The sequence below is a fragment of the Anguilla rostrata genome, chromosome 11, assembly GCF_018555375.3.
Source record: "Anguilla rostrata isolate EN2019 chromosome 11, ASM1855537v3, whole genome shotgun sequence".
Lineage (NCBI taxonomy): Eukaryota > Metazoa > Chordata > Actinopteri > Anguilliformes > Anguillidae > Anguilla > Anguilla rostrata.
Genome location: NC_057943.1, coordinates 6,865,115 through 6,879,391, shown reverse-complemented (window position 1 = coordinate 6,879,391; position 14,277 = coordinate 6,865,115). Strand labels below are relative to the sequence as shown.

At 48.0% G+C, this 14,277-nt stretch overlaps 1 protein-coding gene and 1 long non-coding RNA gene across 2 annotated transcripts in view; both read left to right on the top strand.

Annotated features, from left to right (window-relative positions):
• The first annotated feature begins 2,242 nt into the window (after positions 1 to 2,242).
• Positions 2,243 to 14,277, top strand: part of LOC135235351 (kelch-like protein 17) — a 29,956-nt gene continuing 17,921 nt past the window's right edge. The window contains exon 1 of the mRNA XM_064300768.1: positions 2,243 to 2,386. The gene's annotated coding sequence lies outside the window, so the exon portion shown is untranslated. The remainder of the gene's footprint in view (positions 2,387 to 14,277) is intronic.
• LOC135235018 (uncharacterized) lies at positions 3,992 to 6,500 on the top strand. Its single transcript, XR_010324268.1, has 2 exons — positions 3,992 to 4,516; positions 6,298 to 6,500. It is a non-coding gene; the product is annotated as an uncharacterized LOC135235018 (long non-coding RNA).

Genomic DNA, 14,277 nt, shown 5'->3' with positions numbered 1-14,277 from the left:
GGTGGCGCAACCTGAATCATCACTGAAACGCCGAGCACTTGGAGTTTTTCTGGCTATGGTTGGGGTCCTCTTCCGTAAGCCAGGGCAGTGGAAGCTCACACTTCCACAAGGGGTCCTCAGTCCAGGTGTGTAACTGGCACTGGCTTGTATTATATAACAGTAGCTTTAACTTGGTAGCTGACATCTGACCTGACGACTCTGAGGCTGAATAACTGCCATATTCATACAAGCAGGTCGGCCAGTGGAGGATGGGTCCCCCCCCCTCTATAGCCGGGTTCTTCTTCAGATTTCTTCCCATTGGGCAGTGTTTTCTCACTGCCGTTTCAGTGTTTTTATTTTTATTTTTTGTTAAACTCAACTGCTTGTTTTTTTGTGGGTTCAGGCCTGGTTTGGTCTTCTTCCTCTGTGAAGCATCCATGTGACAGTGTCTCTGTAAAAAAGTGCTGGAGTAGTGAAATTGAATTGAACTGAACCCGCCTCAGTCACATATTTTATAGGGCGAAGGAGAGAAGGAGTGGGAGAGATAGAGACAGGGAGTGGAGGAGAAGTATGATGAGGGGAAGGGAAAGAGCCGCAGAAAGAGAAGAAGCGAGAGAGCGGCGGAGAGAAAGTGAGAGAGAGCCTGGAGGAATAACGGCAGAAGGAGGGATGAGGGGAGGAGAGAGCCGTCTCTGTGCTCCCGAGGAGGAGGAGGAGGAGAGGAGGAACACACTGCTCTCTCTGTTCCCGCTCCGCCACCTGGGCAGCGGGGCTGGCCCGGGATCAGACGGGCTTCTGGCAAGCGCTCGCTTCAGGGAGAGCCCGCGGCTCACCTCCCCAAGCCCCCCCCTGCCGCGCCCCCCCTCCCCCACCCCCCCCCCCCTCCCCTTGCCTGCGGCTCACCCCCCACCTCCGCCAACATCCTCCCCCACCACCCCTGCCCGCGGCTCACCCCCCTCCACTACCGCCAGACCCCCTCCCACAGGCGTGTCCTCCGGCTAGACCGACCGAGATGGTTCCCGGCCCAGACCTCCACACACACACACAGGGCGGGGCTGGATTTCGGCAAGCCAGAAAAGCTCAGTGAGTTACAGCAATTAAAAGCAAAACGGGAAAGTGCTCACAAACTGTGTTAGTTTAAAAACACACGTTATGCTCTCATCTATTTCGGCACATTCCACTTTAAGGCCTTAAATGTCCACTTGAATAATGAAACACTATATTATTTAACCATTTCATTATTGTATTAATTTAATTTATTTTATTTTACTTTGGTTAATTGTTAAAAATTGTTTGCTAATATGTAAATTAATGTAATGAAGATGCAACTGTATCTGTCAAAACGATGACAGTAAACCCACACGTATCCACAACCAATGGCAGTACAGACGCTCAGAAAAAAAGAAAGAAAAAAAAATCCCCAGAAGTGTATGGTCACAAATTTAAAATCCTGTCCATATCAAAGCTTGTCTCAATGTCTTTTTATGTACGTTCAATGCAGTAAATGTACAGTAGTAGAATTAATCATTAGCTACTAAACAGTACGAATGTGGATGTTCTGCCCTTCTTTGACTATTGGGGGGGGGGGGGGGTATGGGGGGAGACTGCTGCCTCAAGGTAGATTGGAGGATGGGGTTTATATGCTGAGGGTCGGTACACTGCAGTTTAAGTGCGCAGAGCTCCTGTGGGATGCACTGGACTGGCTTGCTCATCATCATTACCATGTGACCATGACCATGGCCATGTGAGCTTACTGAGCTGCCTGCCACTCAAAATCCATCAGAGATACAAATGCACTTATAATATCGTTTCCATGTCTAGCATTGCTGACAAAAAAAATGGAGGGAGATGCACAACATTTGTATATGCACGCGCAATTTATTCATGGAAGAAAATAGACCTTTTATGGAATCGCTAAACACTTTTGAAGCTAAAAAATAAATGGATGCAGTATGCATCAAGTACGCTGGATCATACAGTCCATTTTAATAAAGTAGGCCCTACATTTTTTTTGTTTGTTTTGTTTAATAAATTGCCCTAAATTTTGTGTTTCCAGTGCCTATCAGTATAAGATTTAAATTAATTTAATCCTGATTACCACAGATGGTTCAGAAAAGAAGAATTAGGGTATTTAAATGGCGAGCGAAAAAAACGTGCTTACCTGAATGGCAAGGATTCTCTGACCATTCAAGTGTGGGGGGCGTTGCGCCTACAGAGATGCCTGATATACTACATTTCATAATTTCAGAAGAAAAAAAAAAACATTCACGCAGGCTATCATATTTTTTTAATCAGTTATTGTAATCTATGTTTGTTCAAGTTCACTGATTGATAATTTATTGACCCGACTACTCAAGCAAAGCGGGAGGTGGCTGCACAGCTAGGGAATCAGCTGGTTGGTCCTCGGGTAAGAATTTTCGAAAAAGCCGCTGTTTAAGATTAGCAAACGCCGCGGGTCGACAGTCATACCTCTCCAAACAAAATATGGCTTTTCGAAAAAGAGGTAGGCCCACTTTAGCACGAGGGTATCGTCTTTTTAACGTTAATACCCGCGCTGTTGAAAAGTGTTCCGGCGCGAGCGGTGCAGAGGAGGAGGTATTCGGCAGATATAAGGCGAAATTGTGTAGTCCCAGTACCACCAGGTTGCCTAAACGCCGTGTGTTTATGTAGAACCTTGCATTGTTACCTGGATAACCCACTTATACTCAGTTGGCAAGCAATCGAAACATGTGCTGTTACTGTTGCCGAAAAACAGCGATTTCAGTTTCTTAAATTCCATGTTAAAATGTGATCTGCAACATAAGCTACGTTGGCTACAGTACGCTCCAGTTTGGATAACATAGAATCTGGGTACTATGTAGCTGATAGTCTCGTCCGAACTAGCCAGTTGAGCTACATTTTCCCGGATTTTAACTGCATTATTATACATACTGTCGTTTATGTAGGCAACCGAGCCAGGTGGTTAGGCGAAGCAGGTTTATAGCTGAGGTCCCTTGCTAAGAACTCAAAAAGGACACGTTGGACCGCCATATGGCAGCAAGGTGTACGAAAACTTTGTCGGGCACCACTGCTCTCTTTACTTGTTTGTTCTGGTTTGAAATTGACTCTGTGCAGTCATCAAATGACCCCAGATGTAATATAGCGCAATGACATTGCGTGCGTCAGAGTAGGCGCGAGGAAAACGACGAAGCCAAAGGGTGTGGTCCACTGTTGCGCGCTGATGCCAACTCCTTGCCCATTTAAAAATGGATAAATAAATCCAGGTAAAACGCTACCGTGCTGCCACCGCTGTGTTTACAAAGATCCCATCTTGGTTCAGTGTACACAATGTCAGCTTTCAGGTAATGTCATCAAGTTGACAACAGCAGGTGTGCTGTTAAAAAAAAAATTAACTGCAGCTTACCTTCAGCACGCCCACATTCAATTCCGATGCGATATCTCACACTGGCTTAGCAAGTTGCAAATGGCGCGGCCTCTTCCGATCGTCAGTCAGTAACGTGATCACACCACGCGCTCCAACCAGACCTCTCTGTACCGCATCCTCCCGCCAGCTGGCTGTCGCGGCCCCGGCCTACTCTCTCTTCCCTTTCCCCGGTTGCCTGAACAACCTTCCCCCAGTCGGTCGGGAAGGGAGATTCACTGGATGTCTTCTGCAAATATCTTGAAACTCACATTTTCCAATTACACTTAAAGTTTCTATTTATCTCAAGGTTTTTATATGAAAAAACCCAACTATTATCTCACAGGTCTTGAGACAAACACCAGGAAGGTGGTGAGATTGTAACTGCAAGGGTTTTGCTTACTGTATGAAATTCACTTTTGTCAGTTGCTTTGGCTGAAAGTATCTGCTTTATAGTGTGTGTACACCCCAACTCCAGTGCCATCCCAACACACGTACCCTGTTACAGAAAAATGGTCTGTTGAGGATGGGTCCTTCACACTGTACAAACAATACAAGCTGACAAAGCACAATTCTTATTCCATGGGGTGTTGCACCAGTTCAAAAAGTACCTCCCCGAATCTTTGGTTAGAAAAGACTTATCAGCATGTAGATTCTGCACTTTGAGGAAGACATTTGGCTGTGAATGAAAAGATCCCTAGTCCTTCAATATAATGCAACTGTTACCCCAAAGAAAGTTCAGGTAGGTGGTTTCTAAGTATTGCTTGAGACTTCTATTTTTTATAGAGGCTGAAGTTGCTCCACACTTCGATTTCTCCTCAAGTCCCTGAAGAATCACTTCAATAAAGCTCCACTCAGGCAACGGGTCTTCATCCTCCTGCCCTTCCCTAACGCTGAACTCTTCCTCCTCATCCTCCTCGTTCAGAGCTACGGTGCCATTTCGGTCTCCCTCGCCCATTTCGGCCCGATGCGGGAGAAAGCCGTTAACGGCGAAAGCGCTCCGTGAGTACTGTAGAGAAAAGCACACGGGCTTTTATATATCCCTGCTACTACGCACAAGATGGACGAGAGCTGCTCGGAGGAAAAGCCCATCGACCCCAGCGGGCCCCAGTGAATGTGATCCCGCGGACACGAGAGGTAATTACACTGCGTGTCTCCGGGACAGACGGCGAATATCCTTTTCACCAGTGTGGAACCCAAAGTGTCGTTCTCGCACTTCACTTTGCACCAATGTGACAGATACGTTAAAGAGGGATAGCTTAAAGCCAAACGTGAACATTAACCTGAATCACAATCATATATGATGGATGAAGATTTGCTTTTTAACTGCCGCACCAAGTAAAAACCCATAGAAAAATGTGAGTGTATGAGTATATGAACCGTTGAGAATGGTTAGGGTCTCTTCCTTTTTGAAGAATTGTGTGCCTGATAACACACAGAATGCACATCAGAACAAATAAAAAACAAGGCAACGCAGAAAAATTACTGGACATCTGAGGAACACACATGTGATACACGTGTCTCCATTTATTGTTTTTTATAAATTGAATTGACAGAATATTCAACATTTTTTTTAAAGAAGAAAGGTTTCCGTTATCTTGAGTTTAGGGTTGAAAATGAAATGCACTCACTGATTCCCTGTCGAGGCACAAAAAAATGACGCTGAGTTTGGTGTGCCTGGCTCCTCAGGGTTATGGTTATGCCTGTATGCAATTTCCATATTCAGCACTTCTGATCATTATCTGCTGGCGTTGTTCAGTTAGGAACATGTCTTGCAATTCAGCAATCTAAGGAAGTGGTTAGCTTTGAGAAGTGGCCAAAAAATGCAAAAATTGTATCTTTTTTATGACTTCTCTTTTTAGACAAAAATACATTGATCCGTGAAGTATTCGTCTCGATATCCTATCAATACTTCCAATCCTGGAAGTATTGAACTCTTATTCAGAAATATGGCCTTCAACATTTCATATCTACTCACAGAATTTTGACCAATGGATGAGGGGACATTATTCCTTTTTCTTTATTCCCCACCTGATGTTAAACACCTGACATCATTTCATCATTTCTATAACTGATCTAATAAATGTAGCCTCCTAAAATGTAATTGGCAGTGTGCATTCGCTATTTTTAGTTACCATGGCATTTTTTAAATTGACCTCGTCTAGGTTATTTCAGACTAATAATACCTGAAGGTATGGTCTTGTATATTATTTAAATGCATAATAATTCATCAAATGTTTCAATCCCCTCTAAGAGTTGTTTTCCTGGTGGTTTGTGGGGGCTGTAGTACGCTCTGTAGAAAACGTTCACGTATACTGTCCCCAGAACAGGCGAACAAATGTCGGCTGAGGCTGGATCTGTGTCCGCACGCTGACTTCATTGCTCGTGGCCATTGTTCAGACACCGAGCAGCAAAGGTATATCGTGTGGAGAAAACGGGACAGCAAGACAAAATGGCAGAGAACAAAACAAATGCGATTTATTAGACTTCCCTCAGGCTGCAGAACCAGCTGGGGACGGGAGAAGCCCCGGACTGGTGTTCCCCAGACAATTTCTGCACAAAAATACCGCTCCAGTGACGTTCCTGATGCTTTTTGTTTTTCATCAGGTCGTCATTGTAAATGAAAAAATGTTCTCAACTGACCCATCCTGGTTAAATAAACGTAAAATAACATATTATTACTTATTAATTAATTAAATGCATTTCGGTTTTTTTAAAGTAGAATTGGTGAAATGTGGTCTTAAGACAGGGAGGTGGGCAGTTCTTATCCTGGAAGGCCGGTGTGTATGCAGGTTTCTGTTTCCACCAATTACCCATGCTAAATGAGACAGCTGTCTGTATACACCAACACTGGTTCACCTGTAGTTCTTTGAGTTGTTCTGCTGCTCTACCTGGTGGATTTCTATGTTGATCTCTAGTGACCCCTGCTGGTGGAACGGCTGCCTAGGGCCGGCTTGCCAGCCAAAGCTGCACGCGGGCAGTGCATCTTCCTCTGACTCTGGTCTGTACAGGCTTGGCCTGTGGGCTGTGGTGTGAGAAGGAAGTCTGTTTCTGGAGGACTGAGAAAGATGCTGTGGAGGTTGAATGCCGCTGTAAAAAACAAACTGGACATTTAAAATAAGGAATGCCAAAAAAAAATTTTTAAATGAGCAAATCATGTGCCGTCATGTTCACTGCCGTTGGGGCAAATCTCCCTCTGTGGGAGCATTGTGAAAAGCCTGTAAGTATTTTCAGAGCCCTTGCTGGAAGATTTTCCTGTAGACTTTGTATTTAATTTTTTTTCCTGTGCGTACGTACTGTGGCTGAGACAGGGGCTGGTACCTCATGTCTCACCTTAAAACCTGGAAGAAACACAGTCCGGAATCAGGCCACGGAAAGTGTCGGGTGGGGCTGGTATGTATGGTGGTTTTTTTGGGTGGGCCTTGACCCTGCTCTAAATTCATCCCCCCCAAAAAATGGCTGTCAGGGTTAATTGGTAAATCTTTCCGTCCACCATCCTCTCACTGCTTTCCTTTCTTTTCTGTGTCTTCTTCCACATTCTTCTTCTCTCTGCTGTGTTTTTGACAGTTATTCCAGCAGTGTAGAGCCAGGTCAGAGGCCTGTGAGCTGAGGAGAGGGGGAATCCCACAGATTACTGTGTGGGAGGGAGGGAGGGATGGAGCGATCGAGGGACGGAGAGAGAGAGAGAGAGTAGGCGCGGGCGGCCGACGTCTTTCCCAGGCAACTGTTGTGAATTAGGAGCCTCCGCCGGGCTCCGAGCCTGCGGAAAGCGGGGTGGGGGGGTGGGGGGATGGGGGGGGCGCGCTTCCTGTGCGAGCGGAGGGCTGGAGGAGCGAGCGAGCGAGAGAGAGAGAGAGAGAGTGCGGCTCAGAGACAGCTGCCCGGGCGTTCTGGCGGGAACCTCGCGCAATGAATACCAGATGCGAGACGCGAGACGTACAGGGAAAAAAATTATAAAATCCAGCGCCGCTCCTTCTCCCGCTCCCGCTCCCCCCCCCCGCTCTTTCTTGGAGGGCGGCCGTCGGATTGCGAGCTGTGTGTGTGTCCCGTGCCTGACCCGTCAGTCGCGCGTGTCTCCGGAGACCCGGGTGAAGGGCTGGGGAGAAGGCTGTGGGGGTAACGAACGCTGAGAGAGTCCCACACCCCCAACCCCCCCCCCCCCCATTTCTCTACAGCGTCGGGGAGAGAACACAACTGCAAATACTCGGCCAATAATGGGGTTTTAGTGGAACGGACATTGTGTACAGAACGGACCGACTGAATTTTCAACCTTTCCATTTTGGTGAAGATTTGCTCTGGGGGGCGTTCTGTTATTTCGGGGATGGTTCAGAAAAGTGTTTCGTGAGCACGCCCAAAAAAAACATTCAACACGATTTAGAATTTTGAACGTTGAATTCTGTGAAGTCATTTAAAGTGAATTTGGAATCTAAAAGAAAAAAAGTCCAATTGGGGAAAAACAAACAAACATCGTGGTTGGTAAAATCTGTTAAGATCTCATTCAGTTCATCCTCTTCCTCATCTGCAATGTGTGAGTATCAAATATAAATTCCCTGTACGGTAACTACATAACAGAAGAGTGTAGCGTAGTTACGGCAGTGGCTAGTGGCAGTTGTGTGGCGTTACAGAAAACCGTCAGAAATCCACCTTCATTTTCATTTTTCTCTGATTGTTCGGGGAAGCACTGGAATATCACAGTATACCCCGATTCCTGTTATCCAAAAGCCAGAATCTAGATGTCTAGTGGTGTGGAAATCTTGGCTGGGAGACATTTTGTCGTAAACGGACTAGGCTAATACCAATATAGCTCAGGTTTTACCCGGATATAGCCTGGCTACATCCTAGTCGGCTAGAAAACTTTCACTTTTCGGCCTGATGTTGCCAGATTTTCACCTGAAAGCCGAGACTGCATTTCATCTACTTTTTCACCACAAAAACGTTCCCTGGCAGGGGGGGGTTTGGGGGTTCCCATGTAGACCGAAGGGTGTGTTCTGATATTTAGGGCCATTGTTCAAGGTCACCAGGTCAACGCTAGGAGTTCTACCCTTCAGGTGTTCCCTTATTGACGTACTCCCTCCTCTGTCCAGGGCTGTGTGTACCACACACACACACATGCCGTCACACAAACACACTTTTCTGTGTGCACTAACTGCCGCCGATGTAGAACTCTATACATCACCCAGATGTGAACCCAGATAAGAAGCGTCTGTCGTCAAGAAAACAACACATGACCCGCCCTTGTCCTTTGATGGACCTATGATGTGTAAGCAGAGGTGGAAAGTCCAGGGGTCAGAAGGTAAAAGTCCTGCTATGGGTTTCTTCCACCCATGACCTCAGCCAGCTGATTTCACTAATGAATTTTACCTCCTGGTTGGACACAATTTTAAGGGCCCTGACTGACAAGGGTCCTCAAGAAATATTAGAATGCAGGATTAATGTTTTTTATTAATTTTTTTTATCATCAGGATACTAGAGGTGTGGATGCGGTATCCTAATGGGGCCCAATGTGAGATTTTTTCATGGGGCCCAAAATCCCTGATGGCACCCCCACCCCTGTCTGTATGACACCACTACTGATGACACAGTCGATGTAAACAGGAGCTGCTTCAATTACGTGTCCCATCTGTTTAATCTGCCTGTATTTAATCAGGTAGTGTAGGTCTACTGGGAACTCACTTTTCATTTGTGGAAGTATGTCCTTCAATCAGAAAACAGGATTGATGAGAAAAGGCCTTTGTGAAATTCTCTTTTCAATTTTTGCTTTCTCTGCTGGAAGAAAACATAGTTTTGAAAAAAAAATCTTATTGGCTGGTAATTCCCCCCCAGGACATTATACATCTCCCCAAAGAAGAGAGCCCCCCCACCCAGACAGTCCCAAAGCAAGGATTCCAGACACACACACGCACACGCGCACACACACACACACACACACTATGGTTCATTTAGGCTGTGTGCTTTCATCCAAAAAACGCTGGAATGTTGAAACAGAGAGATGCTTCACTGCGCAAGTCTTACGTAACCACCTGTGTCCTTGCGGTCCTTGATCGCATTTAATGTTGGCTTTTTGCTTTTAATATGAACTCTTGAGTGAACCCGGCACGACCCATGTGAGTAACTGAAGCAGTTTAGCAAACTGAATGCAATCCCATTTTTTATCTTAAAGCGATCTCGGGAAAAAAAAGTTCTCCGGTCTGTTTCATTGGCTGGGACATGATGAAAGATTGCCGATGTGAAGGCGGCCTGCGGAAGTTCAAACGCCTTCTACGGGAGGGGGGGATGAGACGAGACGGGGGGCCCTGGTCTGTAATCAGATCACAGCCTGGGGAACCGGCGCAGATCAAAGGCTGTGCGTGGGGACCGTAGAGTTTCATTCTCATCCTGCGCCACCCACTCAGTTGACCCGCGGCTTCCCAGCAAAACGAGTCGCCGCACTTCGTGATGTCCGCATCTCCGTGCCTTTATATCTCGGTTCGCAGACGGTTTGAAAACCCCTGCATCCCATTTCCTCTAGCTGAGAAGAACGTTCTTTTTTTTAAAAAAAAAAGTGACGGTAAAATACGAGTTACGCTGTGCCCGCAATCTGTTACGCTGAAATATTTCCCCTGCACTCTCTAAGTTCGTCACTGTACAGCCGTTAATGTTGCCCTGATAGTGGCGAACCGTCACGGACTAGTCATATGAAAAATATTATTGCTACTTTGTGCCTATAAAAACATACGGAAATAAATTTTAAAACGTGCAGTGTTGTTAAGCAGGTTTCACTGGGACCAGCCCCCTAGCAACCGACTGTGGTGCTGATGAAAGGCTGTTTGCGGCTAGCGTCTACCCCGCAGTTCACGGCTGGTAATAATTACGCTCACTTTCTCAGGGTTGTCTGGCTGGATTTCCCCCGGTGTGGGGCTGGGCGAGAGAGGATCGGCTCCCTCCTCGGCCGTCCGCCCAGTCCACAATGCCCTGAGAGAGCGCACGCGCCGCGGAGAACATGAAAGACCCTCGCCATGAAATATATATCACACGCGCATCGAACGGAGAGGACGGCCCCGCGTTATAACAAAGGCGAAAAATCCCAGAAGAGACATTCTCGGTTCGGATATAATGACATGGAACCCAGAACCCAAACGCTTGTAGGGAGGGGCAGTTTCAGAGGAGAGTTGGCCGTCGTCGTGGGTGATTGGAGTCAGACGTACAGCATATACGTGCCTTGGTACAGAAATGCAGAGATAACGGGTTGTATACAGATATACAGTATACAGATAATGCAAGACAACTTTGCAAACCCCCCACCCCCACCTCTCACACAGTGGACAGTACACCAACACCCCCCTTCCCCCCCACCCTCATTTTCTGAATATGACAACAGATTTACTTCTCTTGCAAACCCTTATTATGTGTACAAACACCAGTCTAGTACAAAGTTCAAATGTCAAATTTGCTCCCATGCAAGTTTGTCATGTTGTGTTCTTTGTCCTGCTCCTACCTCACATTGTTATGACGAAGACTGCCCTGATGCTGTCGTTGCTGGATTCCCCCATGGGCCCAAGGGTGGTTTTTTTTTTGGTTTTTCGGTTTCAGGAGAAAAGAAGAGGAGCGTAATATGGGGAATATAGGAATCGGGGAAGCGAAGCGGGGGGGGGGATCCAGAGTTATAGGACTTCACCGGCCTCCCCTAAAGGGCTTCTGGGATGGTATTGATCAGGTCCAATGAGATTATCCGACCACACAATCCAATAGAAAATAATAGATCCCAGCTTCAGCCATTCGTTGTTCTAAACGTATTTACGGCAGTTTGTGCTGCTGGGGTAATTTGGGCGTCAAAAGAAATGAAAAGAAGAAAACCGTTTCCACAACACAACGCGGATGAATGCTGTAAACAAACACGAGGCCTAGTGTCTGCTCTACCAGCAAACCTGTGAGGTTTACAGTTTATGTTCTAACATCACTAAGAGGCCTAGACTACCTTGGCAGTGATCCTCTCCAATTGATTAGGAGACCAACTGATATTTTCCCATTTGGTAGGGATGAGAGACTGAGGCTTTATTTAAAAAAAAATATGGGTGGAGTTACTGGCTGATTTGAACCGTTTTGTTGTGTTTCTGTGGGTCACGAGGCCTTTTGATTGGTTTAAGGCGGCAGTGAGTGACAGCTTACTGTAGGTCCACCCGTAATACGGTTCATGAAGTCTCGCTCTCCCATGGCTTCCATTTTGCCCCTACGTTAGAGAGAGAGCCTTACTACTGCTGTGCAACAGCACAGCGACCGTGTCCACGGCCCATGCACGGCAACAGTGTCCATGGCCCAAGCACGGCAACAGTGTCCATGGCCCAAGCACGGCAACAGTGTCCATGGCCCATGAACCAGCAGGCAACAGTCCATGGCCATGCAGGCACGTGTCCTGCCAAGCCGCAACATGTCCATGGCAGCGGCAACAGTTCCATGGCCAGACGCACAGTGTCACGCCCATGCACGACATGTCCATGCCAAGCAGGCAACAGTGTCGCCAGCGGCAACATGTCATGCCACACGCAACAGTGTCCATGCCAAGCACGGCAACAGTGTCAGGCCAGCACGCAACAGTGTCACGGCCATCCGGCACAGTGTCCAGCCCACACGGCAACATTCCATGCCCTGCGAACAGTGTCATGGCCAGCACGGCAACAGTTCAGGCCCAAGCGGCAACAGTGTCTGGCCCAAGCAGGCAACAGTGTCCATGCCATCATACGAAACATCTTATGGTCAGGATCCCACACACAAACTGGCGGTCTGCAGAGGACCGACCCCAGCATAGAGAAACCGTGAAAATGTATGAGTCATTTCTTCCACAAAGGAAAGCAACGTTCCAGATCACAAATCTATTCAGGAGTTTCATCCATTTGGCCTATCGCAATCCAGAAACTGATGTCAGTTCTTGGACATTTCTTAGAAAAAGGCAAACTAATGCAAGGTTTGAAATCATTGCAATTAGAACACAGCTTACAGTGTAGTTACAGCTGTTTTTATGAATGCGATAATCAAACTCGTATATAGACAGAATAACCTAGACAAAATGTCACATTAAAACTGGTGTGAAAGGGTACAGGGCACAACTGACGCACACACACACATGCTCCAACCACAGCACAACAATCCAGACGCAAACATTCATTCACACACGCACACACACACATGTCAGCACACTTTCTGACACAACAATGCATGAATATTCCAATGCTCACAACACACTACAGTGTATTACACTGTTTTATGAACGATAACACACTCGTATAACAGAAAACCAACCAAATACACATACAAACTGACAGCGCACACAACACCACGCAAACTGCACAACACACACACCACACACACACTCTCTCGCACACACTCATACACACTCCCACACACTCTCACACAACACACACCTCTCGCACTACACCAACAACACACCCACATGATCACACACACACCACACACACACACCATACACACTCCACATAGCTCACACCACATACACACACACACTCTCACACACGTACACTCTCACATATACACACACACACACACACACACACTCACACACACACACACACACTCTCACATATACACACACACACACACACACACACACACCAGGCCTGGAGCCTCGCTGTCTGTCCACAGAGCATGCCGGGCCGTGCCTTCCCAGCCCTGCACACCAGAGACTCTGAGAATTCTGCTCTCAAATATTTATTAGTGTGCCAGCCAGGCAGGGGCTGGGACGGGGGCAGAGTCGGGGGGGGGGGGGGGTCTTTCAGTACCGGGGCGTGACGGGGTCTATAGACGGCTCTCCGACCCTCCCGACCCCCCCCCCCCCCCCCACCGCCTCCTCCCGTTTCCCTGCTCTTATTTCAGTACCATTAGCGACCCTCCCTCATCCATCCTCATTATCCAGTTCATTTCTGCAGTATTAAGGCCGCTAATTGCGAACTTCCTTCCCCGGATTGAAATGTTAAGTCACAACATACCCCCCCCCCCCCCCCCTGCCTTTTCCTCCTCCTGCTCGGATTTCACATATGAGAGGGTGTAAAGCCTTTAACTAGACCTGCCCACCCTGCCCCAACCCCACCACCCCTTCATCTAGACTCTCCCCTCCCACCACCTCTATTCCCACCAACCCCACCCCTTTATCTAGCCCCGCCACGCCCTACCCCAACCCCCCCTCCCCCTCAAGTATGTTTGAGCTGCTTTCCTCTTTATTTTTGGTGCTTGCCGCTCTTTTAACTGCCTCTTTCCAGTCACGGACCGGGTCATGTGACCGCGGTGGGGCTGGTGGCCTGGCGCTCTGTGGTTTCCGTGGGGAGACTCCGGCCCTGTCCTTCCTGTGGGCGGGGCTAGGGCGGGACGGGGCTGGGGGGACTCCGCGGCTCCAGCCCGCGGAGGCGGAGGCGGTGGCGGTGGCGGCGGCTCTGGGAGCAGGTGGCGCCGCCTCCTTCGCCGGGGAGTCTGGGAAGGCGAAGCGGCCCATCTGGCCGTGGCGGTAATGTCCCCCCTGAGGGACGGGGCCGGTGGGCGGGGGACCAGCTGACACCTGCAGGGGGGTGTCTTGGGCCGGGGCGCTTTGGACAGCTGGGGGACGGACCACAGGGGGACACCTTGGGCCACGCCCAAATCAACAGTACTGTCTGCCCCCCCCCCAAAGGTTGCTATAGGAGACATCAGTTGCTGTTTTGTCGGTGTGATCTTTTTCATTTCTTTAAATTTAAGCTCAATTTAGCCAGTCAGGTCAATTAAAAACAGATTCTTATTTACAGTGGCGGCCCGGTGAGAGACAGAGATGCCTCTTGCAGGTGAGAGGTCGAGGGTCGAAGGACATGAATTGTACTGGGACAAGGGGGATTAAGGGACGATCACTTGAGTTGGGGGCAAATTCAGTTTCAATTCAGTCA